General features: G+C 42.9%; 1 pseudogene; it reads right to left on the bottom strand.

The window, feature by feature from the left end:
* LOC124048512 overlaps positions 1–12,303 on the bottom strand; it is a 54,324-nt pseudogene extending 42,021 nt beyond the window's left edge.
* Positions 12,304–15,212: the final 2,909 nt, after the last annotated feature.

Here is a 15,212-nt window from a genome sequence, read left to right as displayed (position 1 = left end):
CCTCCCAGCTGCCCACTGCACGGAGGCTAGGAAACACTGTCACCATGATAAATCCACGATAATCAAGAATTTTAATAAGCATTACTCTACGGCTGGCCATGCTTTACTCCTGGCTACCCCAACCCTGGGCCAACAGCTCCGCACCCCCCGCAGATACTTGCCTAAGCCTCCCCAGCTTCTTCACCCAAATCCAGATAGCAGATGTTCTGAAAGAGCTGCAAAACCTAGACTCGTACAAATCAGCCGGGCTAGACAATCTGGATCCTCTTTTTCTGAAATTATCAGCCGCCATTGTTGCAACCCCTATTACCAGTCTGTTCAACCTCTTTTTAATCGTCCGAGATCCCCAAAGATTGGAAAGCTGCCGCGGTCATCCCCCTCTTCAAAGGGGGCGACACTCTGGACCCAAACTGTTACAGACCTATATCCATCCTGCCCTGCCTTTCTAAAGTCTTCAAAATCCAAGTTAAACAGATCACTGACCATTTCGAATCCCATCATTCCTTCACCGCGGTGCCATCCGGTTTTCGAGCTGGTCACAGGTGCACCTCAGTCACGCTCAAGGTACTAAACGATAACATAACCACCATCGATAAAAGACATTACTGTGCAGCCGTCTTCATCGACCTGGCCAAGGCTTTCGACTCTGTCAATCACCGTATCCTTATCGGTAAACTCAACAGCCTTGGTTTCTGAAATGACTGCCTCGCCTGGTTCACCAACTACTTCTCAGAATTCAGTGTGTCAAATTGGAGGGCCTGTTGTCCGGACCTCTGACAGTCTCTATGGGGATACCAGAGGGTTCAATTCTCAGGCCGACTCTTTTCTCTGTATATATCAACGATGTCGCTCTTGCTGCGGGTGATTCCCTGATCTGGCCCTTTTTGGACACTGTGTTAACAAACCTCCAAACGAGCTTCAATGCCATACAACACTCCATCCGTGGCCTCCAACTGCTCTTAAACGCTAGTAAAAAAAAAAGCATTATTTTCAACTGATTGCTGCCCGCACCCGCCCACCCAACTAGCATCACTACTCTGGACAGTTGATTTAAAATATGTGGACAACTATAAATACCTAGGTGTCTGGCTAGACTGTAAACTCTCCTTCCATACTCATAAACATCTCCAATCCAAAATTAAATCTAGAATCGGCTTCCTGTTTCGCAACAAAGAATCCTTCACTCACACTGCCAAACTTGCCCTCGTAAAACTGACTATCCTACCGATCTTCGACTTCGGCGATGTCATTTACAATATAGCCATCCAACACTCTACTCAGCAAACTGGATTGCAGTCTCTCACAGTGCCATCCGTTTTGTCAACAAAGCCCCATATACCACCCACCACTGCGACCTGTATGCTCTTGTCAGCTGACCCTCGCTACATATTAGTCGCCAGACCCACTGGCTCCAGGTCATCTATAAGTCTTTGCTAGGTAAAGCTCCGCCTTATCTCAGCTCACTGGTCACCATAACAACACCCACCCTTAGCACACGCTCCAGCAGGTATATCTCACTGGTCTTCCCCAAAGCCAACACCTCTGCCATTGCAGTCTTTCTTTCCAGTTCTCTGCTACCAAATGACTGGAACGAATTGCAAAAATCGCTGAAGTTGGAGACTTTTATTTCCCTCACTAAATTTTAGCATCAGCTATCTGAGCATCTTACCGATCGCTGCAGCTGTACACAGCCCATCTGTAAGTAGCCCATCCAATCTACCTACCTCATTCCCATATCGTTTTATTTACTTTTTTACACACCAGTATTTCTACTTGCACATCATCATCTGCACATCTATCACTCGTGTTGATTTGCTCAATTGTAATTACTTCGCTACTGTGGCCTATTTATTGGCTTACCTCCTTACGCCATTTGCACACACTGTATATAGACTTTTTTCTATTGTGTTATTGACTGTACGTTTGTTTATTCCATGTGTAACTCTGTGTTACATTACATTTAAGTCATTTAGCAGACGCTCTTATCCAGAGCGACTTACAAATTGGTGCGTTCACCGTGTTGTTGTCGGTGTCGCACTGCTTTGCTTTATCTTGGCCAGGTCACAGTTGTAAATGAGAACTTGTTCTCAACTGGCCTACCTGGTTAAATAAAAAGGTGAAATAAAAAAAATATTGCCACAATCATCCCATGGAATAGATATTGTCGATCTAAATGTTTTTCCTCATCATTCTGGATCGTCAGACCACGTTATGATGTTTGCAATCACAAAAAAATTATGTGCTTAGACCCCAACCCATGATTATCAAAAGCTGCATTATAAATTCTCGAACAACCCAAAGATTTCTCAATTCCTTTCCAGACTCCCTCCACTTACCCAAGGACATGGGAGTACAAAAATAAGTTAACCGCCTAACCGAGTACCTAAACCTTGTGTAATACCCTTGATGTAGTTGCACAAAGTAATTGCCTCTAAACCTTCCAGTTGTCTACTGGATCCTATTCCAAGATGCGGAATATTTAAGCAAACAGCTGGAGGCAGGGCTTTCTCCTATAGAGCTACATTTTTATTGAATGGTCTGCCCATGCATGTGAGAGCTGGAGACTTAGTCTCGACCTTTAAGTCTTTACTGACAACTGATCACTTCACTAGGTCCTATGATTAAGTGTAGTCTGGCCCAGTGGTGCGAAGGCGAATGGCAAGGCTGGAGTGACAAACCACCCTTGTTGTCTCTGCCTGGCCGGCTTTCCTATCTTCACTGGGATTCTCTGCCTCTGACCATATTACCTGGGCTGAGTCACTGGCTTGCTCGCGCTCTTCCATCCTTCCTGTCCTTGGACTCGTGCGGTGGGGAGATCTTTCTGGGCGATATTCAGCCTTGTCTCTGGGTAATAAGTTAGTGGCCCATTGATTTCCCTTTGGTGGTGTGGGGGCTGTGCTTTGCCAAAGTGGGTGGGGTCATATCCTGCCTGGTCATCCCTGTCTGGGGGTGACTTTGGAAGGGGCCAGTGTCCCTGACCCCCACCCTGTCTCAGTCTCCTGTATCTATGCTGCAATAGTCTGTGCCGGGGGGCTAGGGTCAGTCTTATATCTGGTGTAATTCTCGTCTTATCTGGTGTCCTGTGTGATCTTAGATATGCTCCCTCTAAATCTCCCATCTCTCTGTCCCCTCCTGGAGGACCTGAGCCCTAAGACCATGCCTCAGCACTACCTTGCCTGACGACTCCTGACTGTCCATGTCCCTAGCCCACCTGTTCGTTCTGCTAATCCAGTTTCTGCTGTTCTACAGGCGGCTATGGAAGCCTGACCCCCCCTGGATATGCTGTCTCGACCTCTAAATGCTCAGCTATGAAAAGCCAACTGCCAGTAACTCGAGGTGCTGACCTCTTGCGCCATTTACAACCACTGTGATTATTATTTGACCCTGTTGGTCTTCTATGAATGGTTAAACATCTTGAAGAACGATCTGTCCTTAATGGCCATGTACTCTTAGAATCTCCAACCGGCCCAGTCAGAAGAGGACTTGCCACCCCTCAGAGCCTGGTTCATCCCTCTAGCTTTCTCCCTAGCCGCTTGCGCTCTGAGGTTTTAGGCTAGGTTATTGTATTAGCACTTTGTGACTGCAACTGCTGTTGTAAAAAGGGCTCTATAACTACATTTGATTGACTGAATAGTCCTGCAGGTCGACCACTTATAAAAGGGTCAATCTGGGATTCAAACAAAAACAAAGCGTACTCCTCGCCACTTTCTTTGGCAAATGGCTGAGAAATGGGGCAGAAGAAACGTAACCAAATCTCAAATACATAGAAGCAAGGACTCTCACATATGGAGGCAATGACTGACCATCCATGAGATCAAAATAATTTAAAAGAAGTTAAGCTTTACAATGTTTGTAGAACATGCAATTGTAAACAAACACTGTATAGCTTAACATTTTTATTATTTTGATCTCATGGATGGAGTAAGTAATGGATTAAAACAAAATTTGCTTTGGGTTCTGATGGGGTAATACATACCCTTTTTTACACTATTAAAATGCTCTGAATTTAAGAAATTGTACCCTCTCTCATCTTTAACAACCAGGAAGCCTGAAAGAACAGGCTGAGTGGGCAGGGATCTTATATTCATGAGCTCACCTTGACTAACTGCTCTTTGATACACCCTTGTGTTCATTGCCAGGTAACAAGGTAAACAATGGGCCACATGTCATTACAAGCCTAAATAGTATGCCTCAACCCATCTTCTCTGCAAAATGCTCACATGGTCAACAGAGCTAATCATGGACTGTTGGACATCAGACAAACAGCAGCAACACACAATTGCATTTCCATTGATTTGTAAGCAATTACAGAACACAGTTCACTGATAAGCTTCTTCACAAGAATTAGTAAAGCCTGGGTCAACTTAGAAGATTAGACATAAGGGAATGTACATGAAAACAGCAAACAACAAGTGTACTGGACAATTTATTGGTGCCTCTACATTAGCATTATAAAATGACAATATGTTCAGAATTATAAACACTGCTCAAAAAAATAAAAAGGGAACACTAAAATAACACATCCTAGATCTGAATGAATGAAATATTCTTATTAAATACTTTTTCTTTACATAGTTGAATGTGCCGACTACAAAATCACACAAAAATTAGCAATGGAAATCAAATTGATCAACCCATGGAGGTCTGGATTTGGAGTCACACTCAAAATTAAAGTGGAAAACCACACTACAGGCTGATCCAACTTTGATGTAATGTCCTTAAAACAAGTCAAAATGCAGCTCAGTAGTGTGTGTGGCCTCCACGTGCCTGTATGACCTCCCTACAACGCATGGGCATGCTCCTGATGAGGTGACGGATGGTCTCCTGAGGGATCTCCTCCCAGACTTGGACTAAAGCATCCGCCAACTCCTGGACAGTCTGTGGTGCAACGTGGCGTTGGTGGATGGAGCGAGACATGATGTCCCAGATGTGCTCAATTGGATTCAGTTCTGGGGAACGGGCGGGCCAGTCCATAGCATCAATGCCTTTCTCTTGCAGGAACTGCTAACACACTCCAGCCACATGAGGTCTAGCATTGTCTTGCATTAGGAGGAACCCAGGGCCAACCGCACCAGCATATGGTCTCACAAGGGGTCTGAGGATCTCATCTCGGTACCTAATGGTAGTCAGGCTACCTCTCGCGAGCACATGGAGGGCTGTGCGGCCCCCCACAGAAATGCCACCCCACACCATGACTGACCCACCGCCAAACTGGTCATGCTGGAGGATGTTGCAGGCAGCAGAACATTCTCCATGGCGTCTCCACTCTGTCTCGTCTGTCACATGTGCTCAGTGTGAACCTGCTTTCATCTGTGAAGAGCACAGGGCGCCAGTGGCGAATTTGCCAATCTTGGTGTTCTCTGGCAAATGCCAAACGTCCTGCACGGTTTTGGGCTGTAAGCACAACCCCCACCTGTGGACGTCGGGCCCTTCTACCACCCTTATGTAGTCTGTTTCTGACCGTTTGAGCAGACACGTGCACATTTGTGGCCTGCTGGAGGTCATTTTGCAGGGCTCTGGCAGTGGTCCTCCTGCTCCTCCTTGCACAAAGATGGAGGTAGCGGTCCTGCTGCTGGGTTGTTGCCCTCCTACGGCCTCCTCCATGTCTCCTGATGTACTGGCCTGTCTCCTGGTAGCGCCTCCATGCTCTGGACACTACGCTGACAAACACAGCAAACCTTCTTGCCACAGCTCGCATTGATGTGCCATCCTGGATGAGCTGCACTACCTGAGCCACTTGTGTGGGTTGTAGACTCAGTCTCATGCTACCACTAGAGTGAAAGCACCGCCAGCATTCAAAAGTGACCAAAACATCAGCCAGGAAGCATAGGAACTGAGAAGTGGTCTGTGGTCACGACCTTGTCTTGCTAATTGCCTATAATTTCCACCTGTTGTCTATTCCATTTGCACAACAGCATGTGACATTTATTGTCAATCAGTGTTGCTTCCTAAGTGGACAGTTTGATTTCACAGAAGTGTGATGGACTTGGTGTTGCATTGTGTTGTTTAAGTGTTCCCTTTATTTTTTTGAGCAGTGTATTTATATTTGATCAGATATTTATTTGATCATTTACAATAGGTCAGAATAGCAGGAAATATTGATCAACATGAATACTCATGAGAAATAATGGTTTGACATCATTTGCATAAAATGTTTTTGCCATAAGCCTAATATTGGGACACGGCCTTTAAAGTATGCAGGTACCATTGATTCATAACACTCATCGCTCATCCAAATGCTTAAAAAATACAAAGCAAATAAATGTGATATCAAACCAAGTAAAAGTGAATTACTTAGGCTTTAGGAAGCGCAAACTACAGAGGTTGATGGGGAGGGGGACCCATGTACCCCGCGTCAATCAAGCAGGATTCAGATTCCGAGTGTTTAATAGTCATGTGTCGTGACTACCATTAATGTGACGACTGCTATTTATCAAATAATTACCTACTCTGTTAAATTAGTACTCGATTAAATTAATCATGTAACAATAAAGTCATTAGGAACTTAGTCACACTTTAAACAACTTTTCCCGTGGTGCCCCATCTCCTGACTTAAACTCTAAAGATACATAGATCTCTTACATCAATACAGTCAATTATTACCTGTCTCATTCTGGACTTCACAAATATCTTAATCCACAAGAAACCTAGCCTGAGTGATGAATCAGCAATTCACAAAGTTAGTAAATAAATAATTAGGCCTAACTCAATAAATCACACAGAAACGCAAAAAGACACACGGTATAGGTTTTCATTTTATGTTAGTAATCGATAAGTCCCTAGTGGACTAACCCAATATGACAGCTTGTTACACAATGGAAGGGAGGATAAAGAGTGGGAGAGAGTGGACTTATCCTACATACACTTGGAAACTACGCTCACCATAAATATAAATATTTAGCACCCTAACAGCCACTCATTCGGATTACAAGTGCAACATATATTTACGCGTAGATGTCTTTCTCTGTCGTCTCTATGTTGAAACCACTATCCGTTTATGGCGAGTAGTTCGATGCAATTCTCGGGTTGTCCACCAGAGGTCAATGTCCTTAGTTGTCGGCTCCTGTCCCAGGAGTGTTTGTTAAGACTGAATACGCCAAATGGTGTACAGTGGGATCTGCACTTCCCCCTGTCTGTTAGAGTAGAAACCTCCGAGGTATCTATGCTGGTGAGAGAGATTTGTCCTTCCCTCTCGTCTTGGTCAATTGACCTAGACCACATCACATACCAGCTGCAGACTGGGAATGTTTTGCTCTAGTCTTCAACTTCTTCACTCCTCTAGTTTGAAGGTCTTACCATTTTCTGGTCTTGTAGTTTTAACCATTTCATGACACCCGGCTTACACCGTCCACCTGCTTGGTCTAATGTACATTTTGTTACAAATCCTTTTAAAACACTCTGGCCAGAAAGGCAGTTCCATCATGTTGACATAAACTCTGAACTCACTTGGGCATAGCTACTGATTGGCACAAGTTTTACAAGAAAAACAATTCTCATTTAGAAGGATAAAATCACATTGCTATATTTATTCATATAAGTTCTACAACATTTAGATGTAAATCTGATATACACATTGTGAAAGCTCTCAGTTACAATGTTTCCATTATAACTTATTTCTGATAAGTTTAATGACATGACAAAATAGACAAATTTTCTATATTCCATCTGTCATAATTCCCAACATTTGGATATTGAAATATATTGTCCCAATGTTCATTGTTTGAGGTTTTGGCAAAGTCTCTGTTGTACTCAGACATTCCATTCTCAATACTGCAGAGCCAAAGGGGGAGTTTCTGGCAGGTATTTACGATCCGTGGGTCTTCCAAATGGACAACGACCCCAAGCATACTTCCAAAGTTGTGGCAAAATGGCTTAAGGACAACAAAGTCAAGGTATTGGAGTGGCCATCACAAAGTCCTGACCTCAATCCTATAGAAAATGTGGGCAGAACTGAAAAAGCGTGTGCGAGCAAGGAGACCTACAAACCTGACTGTTACACCAGCTCTGTCAGAAGGAATGGGCCAAAATACACCCCACTTATTGTGGGAAGCTTGTGGAAGGCTACCTGAAACAGTTAACCCAAGTTAAACAATTTAAAGGCAATGCTACCAAATACTAATTGAGTTTGTAAACTTCTGACCCACTGGCAATGTGATGAAATAAATAAAAGCTCAAATAAAATTACAATTAAATAAATCACTACTTTTATTCAGAAATGTCACATTCTTAAAATAAAAAATAAAGTGGTGATCCTAACTTAAATAAAGTGGTGATCCTAACTTAAAATAAAGTGGTGATCCTAACTGACCTACAGACAGGGAATTTTTACTTGGATTAAATGTCAGAAACTGTGAAAAACTGAGTTTCAATGTATGTGGCTAAGGTGTATGTAAACTTCCGTCTTCATCTGTCACCCTCTGAAGAGCCTTGCGATCCGTGGAGGTAGAGTTATTTACCATCTCCACAGCAGCCCCGTTGATGAAGATGGGAGCATGTCCAGCCTAGTTCCTCCTGAAGTCCACAATCAGCTCCTTTATTTTGCTACCGTTAAGGGATAGGTTGTTTACCTGGCACCACACCTTTAGTTTAGAGTGCCCACCTCCTCCCTGTAGGCTGTCTCGTCATTTTTGTCAATCAAGCCTACTACTGTTGTTTCATCAGCGAACTTGACGATGGAGTCGTAACTGTGCGAGTCTACGCAGTTGTGGGTATACAGGGAATACAGGAGAGGACTGAGGACGCACCCTGGTTGAGAACCAGTGTCGAGGAGGTAATGTTGCCTACCTTCACCACCATGGGGGGGGGGGGCCCTTCAGGAAGTCCAGGATCCAGTTGCATAGGGAGGAATTCAGACCAAGGGCCGTGAGCTTTCTAATGAGCTTATCGGGCACTGTGGTATAGAAGGCCGAGCTGTAGTCGATAATAGTAGACATCTTAAAGCAGGTGGGTATTGAAGTAGGAGACAAATCCAGCTATGGACTCCTACTTGCCTCCTACTTGCTTTGGGAAATCTGATTTTGTATGACTGCTGCAGTGATTTTGTAATCCTGCTGCAGATGTTGTCTGGGAAGCTATGCAGACAGAGTAGATGTTGAATTTTCTAAAATGTCTGCTGTAAGATAGTGAAAAGAGAAAAGGAGCTGGAAAGTGAAATAACAACAGCATCCGTATTAGCTTCCTGGTAAGACCCATCAAACGTTCTACCGAATTGACAAAGCATCTTTGCTCTCATGTACACTGCACACACACAAGACTGTAATTTTCAGTGCAGCCTGTCCACCCGAAATTAAAAGCCGACTGCTGTTGGATTTCTTCACAAAATAGTGTAACGTTAAATTTACTCTCTGGCATCCAGTCACAGCACAGTGTGTGCTTTTGCCGGCATGCTGGTAAGTAGCTTGCTAGCTAACAGTCACACCACAGAGTAAAGGTTACCAGTATCTTTGTAAACAAAGCCAAAGCAAGGTGTTGGCACACGTGATGACGGTTTAAAAATAAAAGATTCACCCATTTTGAATGTTATATTGTTTTTGTGCATCTCTGATGTTCTTTCGATTCCCTGAGCTATTGCCGTTCAAGCAGGCATAAATTTGGCCAGTATGACATTGCATTGCGATAAAGCCGCTCTCACTACGCTGAAAGTTAATAGGAATACGACTTTTAGATTGCGAAAACGTCCATCATACATGTCAGATTTCAATACTTCCCAATGTCATAACGCAGGAGGTTGTCTTCTCTTGAATAAGCCATTGATCATATTTTTGTGGTATTCCTACCTCGAGAAATGTGTCATTTAAAAGAGGGTTTAACAGATTTCCACAATGATTTTCACGTTGCTTCCAACTTTATTATAATGACAACAGGAAACATTTGTCAACACTAATATGTAAAGAACAATATTGTTTGTCATGTAAAACTAAATTATAGGAATGAGTGGATTTTGGTGGAATTTTCCTTCAAGGCGGTACATACTCACATTAGTAAAGATGATAACACGCTACCATTGGTGTACATTTAAAATCGATGCCTGCCTCCTGATTCCAAGTGTTTGACATGAGGGAGGGGGACCAGTAACTAATCAAAGTACCAGCTACAGTCATTGTTCATGCTTTAACTGGCTTTATCCACGTATCATCCAATTTGACAGAAAACATGATTTCCACTGTTCAGGACCTTTAATATACAGATATTGCAGGGTTCTCCCCAAAGACTGTAAGAGGGGCATTGCACCACCTTGTGGACTAGCTGCGCCACTATGTAAAAACATTAACACAATCGTTTTTGTCACCATTTAAGGCAGGAAATGGCAGTTACAGGTGTTCAAAAATGCTCAACTCTATGAGTTACAGTACTATCTCACAGTAAGTCAGATTTTTTTTTTTTTTTTTTTTTTTTGGGGGGGGGGGCAGGAAGAGGCTTCCATACTTCAAGAAACAATAGCTATTTTGTATTAAAATGTGATGTACCAACACTAGATCGCTTCTTTAATGGGTTTAATTGAATTAATAAATTAAATCTGATGTCAACCAGAAGTCATTAAACATGCACCAACTCACATCAACAAAACTGAAACAATAACTCCCTCACGTACACACTGTGATTGACTATAGGCTATACATAAGATCTATCCTTGGAAGTTGAGGCGGGCCTGATGCAAAGTGCACATTGAATTCATGTGATACATATCGCCTAAACGTATCTCACAATAACAACTTACTGTCTCACAAAAACAACGTACTATGTCACAACTCCATCTGCGGACCGCAGTTACAACATGGCATGCCCACTACTTGTCACGACATCCAGCGCCCACTGCCATTGAGGCTGCTAGCTAGCTACTTCCCTCTAAGTAATGTTAACAGAAAACAGTTTTCGGCAGGCGGGGGCAGAATACACCGGGGGAATCTCAATTTCACACTCCTTGTGTCTCACCTCACCTTCTCAAAACCCATTGAAGGTGGTCAGGGAGGAGGGACCTCTGGCTTTCTCATCCAATGGGTTTTGAGAATGAAGCAAGGAGAAAGGATGCGAGGAGTAGGCAATTGAGATTCTCCCATAGTGCACCGGTGTCCCCTAGCTAGCTAGCAGCCTCCTTCAGTGGGGTTTTCGGAGGGTGGCATCCAACGTTATTGGTACATTACCACCACCTACTGCGCTGGAGTGTGGACCAGAGACAGTGCTAGCAGCACAGTGGGTGTGGCATAGTGGGCGTGGCATGTTGTAACCTCTTGTCAACTGATAGATGACATCTTTTCTTGGTGCCTTGAAATAGCTTCCATAAGAACTTGTCAATCACGCACAATATATTTTCACAGGCCCATCAACATAACCCCATTTCCCACCACAACAAGCTACACATGCTTTGATCGGTAGGCCTTGAAGCCATGATAAAAATCACCAGCCTTTCCTATCTGGACATTCTAATTTCACTCACCTCCCAACCTGTGCTCTGTTGTTGATTCCACTGGCCGTGGAAGACATACTGGCAGGGCCCGAAGTCCAGTTGGATGTTTTTCGCCCACATGAGCTGGGCTGTTGTTTCAACATGGCCAAGCAGCAAGCTTTCACAAAATCAAGTTACAAAACTAAGTATTATTCGAGCAAATAATTGGAGACAATTTGATACACCTACAACGGGAAGTTACTTTTTCGTAGCAGGTTTGGAGAACTCAAGCAGCATGTTTGGAGAATTAACGTTGAAGGTTAGTATAATTATCTAGCGAGGTTAATGTTAGGAAAAGGGGTAGGGGGTTAGCGAAAATGCAGTCCGAACCTGCTACCGATGGTCACTTCCGGTCGTAGCTGTATTTTAGTTGAGTGTTTTTAGGGAGTCCCAAATAATTCGTTTAGCCTGTATTAATCTCAATGACTGAGAACTGCCATGCTAACTAACGCTAATAGTAATTGGCATCGCAAACTGGAAAGCTACAGTAAGGCGGCCCGACATTAAAATATACCTTGATTTCTAATTGTATTCCCTGGCTGGCTACTTTGTTGCTACACAGAGAATAAGTCGATACAAAATAGCAATGTTTTCACACCAGATCGTGGTTTAGGATTCTTCTGATCCAGGCTAGCTACGTTAGCTAGCTGGCAGTCTCTTGAACATTCGCTTGGTAGCTTCCCTGTCTGGATTACTTGCTTCTTTAGGTCAACTTGACGTATTCTTCTTTAAGGTTAAACCTTAGAATCTCAGTTGTGATGCTAGTATACTGGTCATAAGCGTTTTAAATAGTATTTTCTTCAGGTTTCGGGATGAAAACCCGCAGTCGCTCGCCACCTCTCGATGTAAGCTTCACTCGATCAGAGCGCTGGTGAGTGGTCCTCACAAGCCAATAATAAATCAATTGTTCCGGGTCAGGGATTTTTGGAATCCTTCAGAATAAGAGTCCCATCGTGTGTAATAATTGGGTTGAAAATGATGCACAATTATCGATGTATTTTCTACTAGTTATCGAGTAAAAGTATTTCTATAAGATACGTTTTTTCTTTGTTCAAGCCAAAATGGTCAACAATGTGTTTTGTGCGTGTACTATCATTTATTGCACTTACACACTTTTCTGTATCTTGTGTTGCAGTGAAAGGGGTGTCCATTATACTCAGGAGCACTTCTAGCTTCTAAATCCACAGAGTTAATATCCAGAGTAGCGTGGCTGCTCATTTTAAAGAGTGACCTATCAGCCTAAATCCAATCCTTTTCTCATATTGGGCATATACAGTGGGGAGAACAAGGATTTGATACACTGCAGATTTTGCAGGTTTTTCTACTTACAAAGCATGTAGAGGTCTGTCATTTTTATCATAGGTACACTTCAACTGTGCGAGACGGAATCTAAAACAAAAATCCAGAAAATCACATTGTATGATTTTTAAGTAATTAATTTGCATTTTATTGCATGACATAAGTATTTGATCACCTACCAACCAGTAAGAATTCCGTCTCTCACAGACCTGTTAGTTTTTCTTTAAGAAGCCCTCCTGTTCTCCACTCATTACCTGCATTAACTGCACCTGTTTGAACTCGTTACCTGTATAAAAGACATCTGTCCACACACTCAATCAAACAGACTCCAACCTCTCCACAATGGCCATGACCAGGGGGCTGTGTATGGACATCAGGGATAAAATTGTAGACCTGCACAAGGCTGAGATGGGCTACAGGACAATAGGCAAGCAGCTTGGTGAGAAGGCAACAACTGTTGGCGCAATTATTAGAAAATGGACGAAGTTCAAGATGACGGTCAATCACCCTCGGTTTGGAGCTTCATGCAAGATCTCATCTCGTGGGGCATCAATGATCATGAGGAAGGTGAGGGATCAGCCCAGAACTACACGGCAGCATGTCCAGGCCCGTCTGACGTTTGCTAATGACCATCTGGATGATCCAGAGGAGGAATGGGAGAAGGTCATGTGGTCTGATGAGACAAAAATAGAGCTTTTTGGTCTAAACTCCACTCGCCTGGTTTGGAGAAAGGACGAGTACAACCCCAAGAACACCATCCCAACCGTAAAGCATGGAGGTGGAAACATCATTCTTTGGGGATGCTTTTCTGCAAAGGGGACAGGACGACTGCACCGTATTGAGGGGAGGATGGATGGGGCCATGTATTGCGAGATCTTGGCCAACAACCTCCTTCCCTCAGTAAGAGCATTGAAGATGGGTCATGGCTGGGTCTTCCAGCATGACAATGACCCGAAACACACAGCCAGGGCAACTAAGGAGTTGCTCCGAAAGAAGCATCTCAAGGTCCTGGAGTGACCCAGCCAGTCTCCAGACCTGAACCCAATAGAAAATCTTTGGAGGGAGCTGAAAGTCCGTATTGCCCAGCGACAGCCCCGAAACCTGAAGGATCTGGAGAAGGTCAGTATGGAGGAGTAGGCCAAAATCCCTGCTGCAGTGTGTGCAAACCTGGTCAAGAACTACAGGAAACATATGATCTCTGTAATTGCAAACACAGGTTTCTGTACCAAATATTAAGTTCTGCTTTTCTGATGTATCAAATACTTATGTCATGCAATAAAATGCAAAATAATTACTTAAAAATCATAGTGATTTTCTGGATTTTTGTTTTAGATTCCATCTCTCACAGTTGAAGTGTACCTATGATAAAAAAAATTACAGACCTCTACATGCTTTGTTAGTAGGAAAACCTGCAAAATCGGCAGTGTATCAAATACTTGTTCTCCCCACTGTATATTGCACCATACACAATTTTATGTTGTGTCGCAGAAAAGTTTAGTCCATTCTACTCAGGAGGGCTTCTAGTATCCAAATCCAGAGTTTACATCAAGAGGAGCTGCAAAATGAGCAGCGATATTCCTCTGGGTGTAAACTGTAGACATGGTTTACTATAAGTGCTTCTGAGTAGAATGGACTCCGTTTTTACTGACACAAAGTACCAAAAATGTGTTTTTTGTGGTTGAACCGGTGTTTGAAATTCACTGTTCGACTGAGGGACCTTACAGATGTTTGGGGTACAGAGATGAGGTAGTCATAAAAAACGACTAAACAGTCCATACAACTTATTTAGACTTGCCATAACAAATGGGTTGAACACTTATTGACTCAAGATATTTCAGCTTTTCATTTTTAATTAATTTTAAAAAAAATGTCTAAAACCATAATTCCACTTTGACATTATGGGGTATTGTTTGTAGGCCAGTGACACAAAATCTCAATATAATCCATTTTAAATTCAGTCTGTAACACAACAAAATGTGCAAAAAATACTTTCTGAAGGCACTGTAGTATGTCCAGGGGCAATTTTAGCATGTAAATCCTCGTGAGGCAAACTCCACATTTTCGGGGGGTTGCATGCAGCAAAGCCACTACACAATACTGGACAATACATTAATTGCACTATAACGGTGACAAATGGTGTCATTACTGAACTTCTAGTTAAAAACAAACACTTGAATGGGAAGAGACTGTAACTGGGAAACATGGTTACAGACCCAACAACATTATTTAGTATCTCCTCCTCGTCAAGAAAAGCACATGAGCTAATTATAATGCACAAATTACCCCCCAAAAAATTCAATCATTCCAACATTGCCTAAAATTATGTATAAGATACTAATTAGATAGACCTATATAAGCAATGGGCCTATAACAATTGAGATGTACAAACCATAATACCATAAGGGAACAAAGAGCAAATAAGAGGCAATCTGTAATTTCGATAAAGACATTCATGAGCGAGCTAAGATGG

Source organism: Oncorhynchus gorbuscha, linkage group LG11 (genome assembly GCF_021184085.1).
Source record: "Oncorhynchus gorbuscha isolate QuinsamMale2020 ecotype Even-year linkage group LG11, OgorEven_v1.0, whole genome shotgun sequence".
NCBI classification, from domain to species: Eukaryota; Metazoa; Chordata; class Actinopteri; order Salmoniformes; family Salmonidae; genus Oncorhynchus; species Oncorhynchus gorbuscha.
Note: the sequence above shows the minus strand (reverse complement) of the source record. Positions and strands in the feature narration are given on the sequence as shown.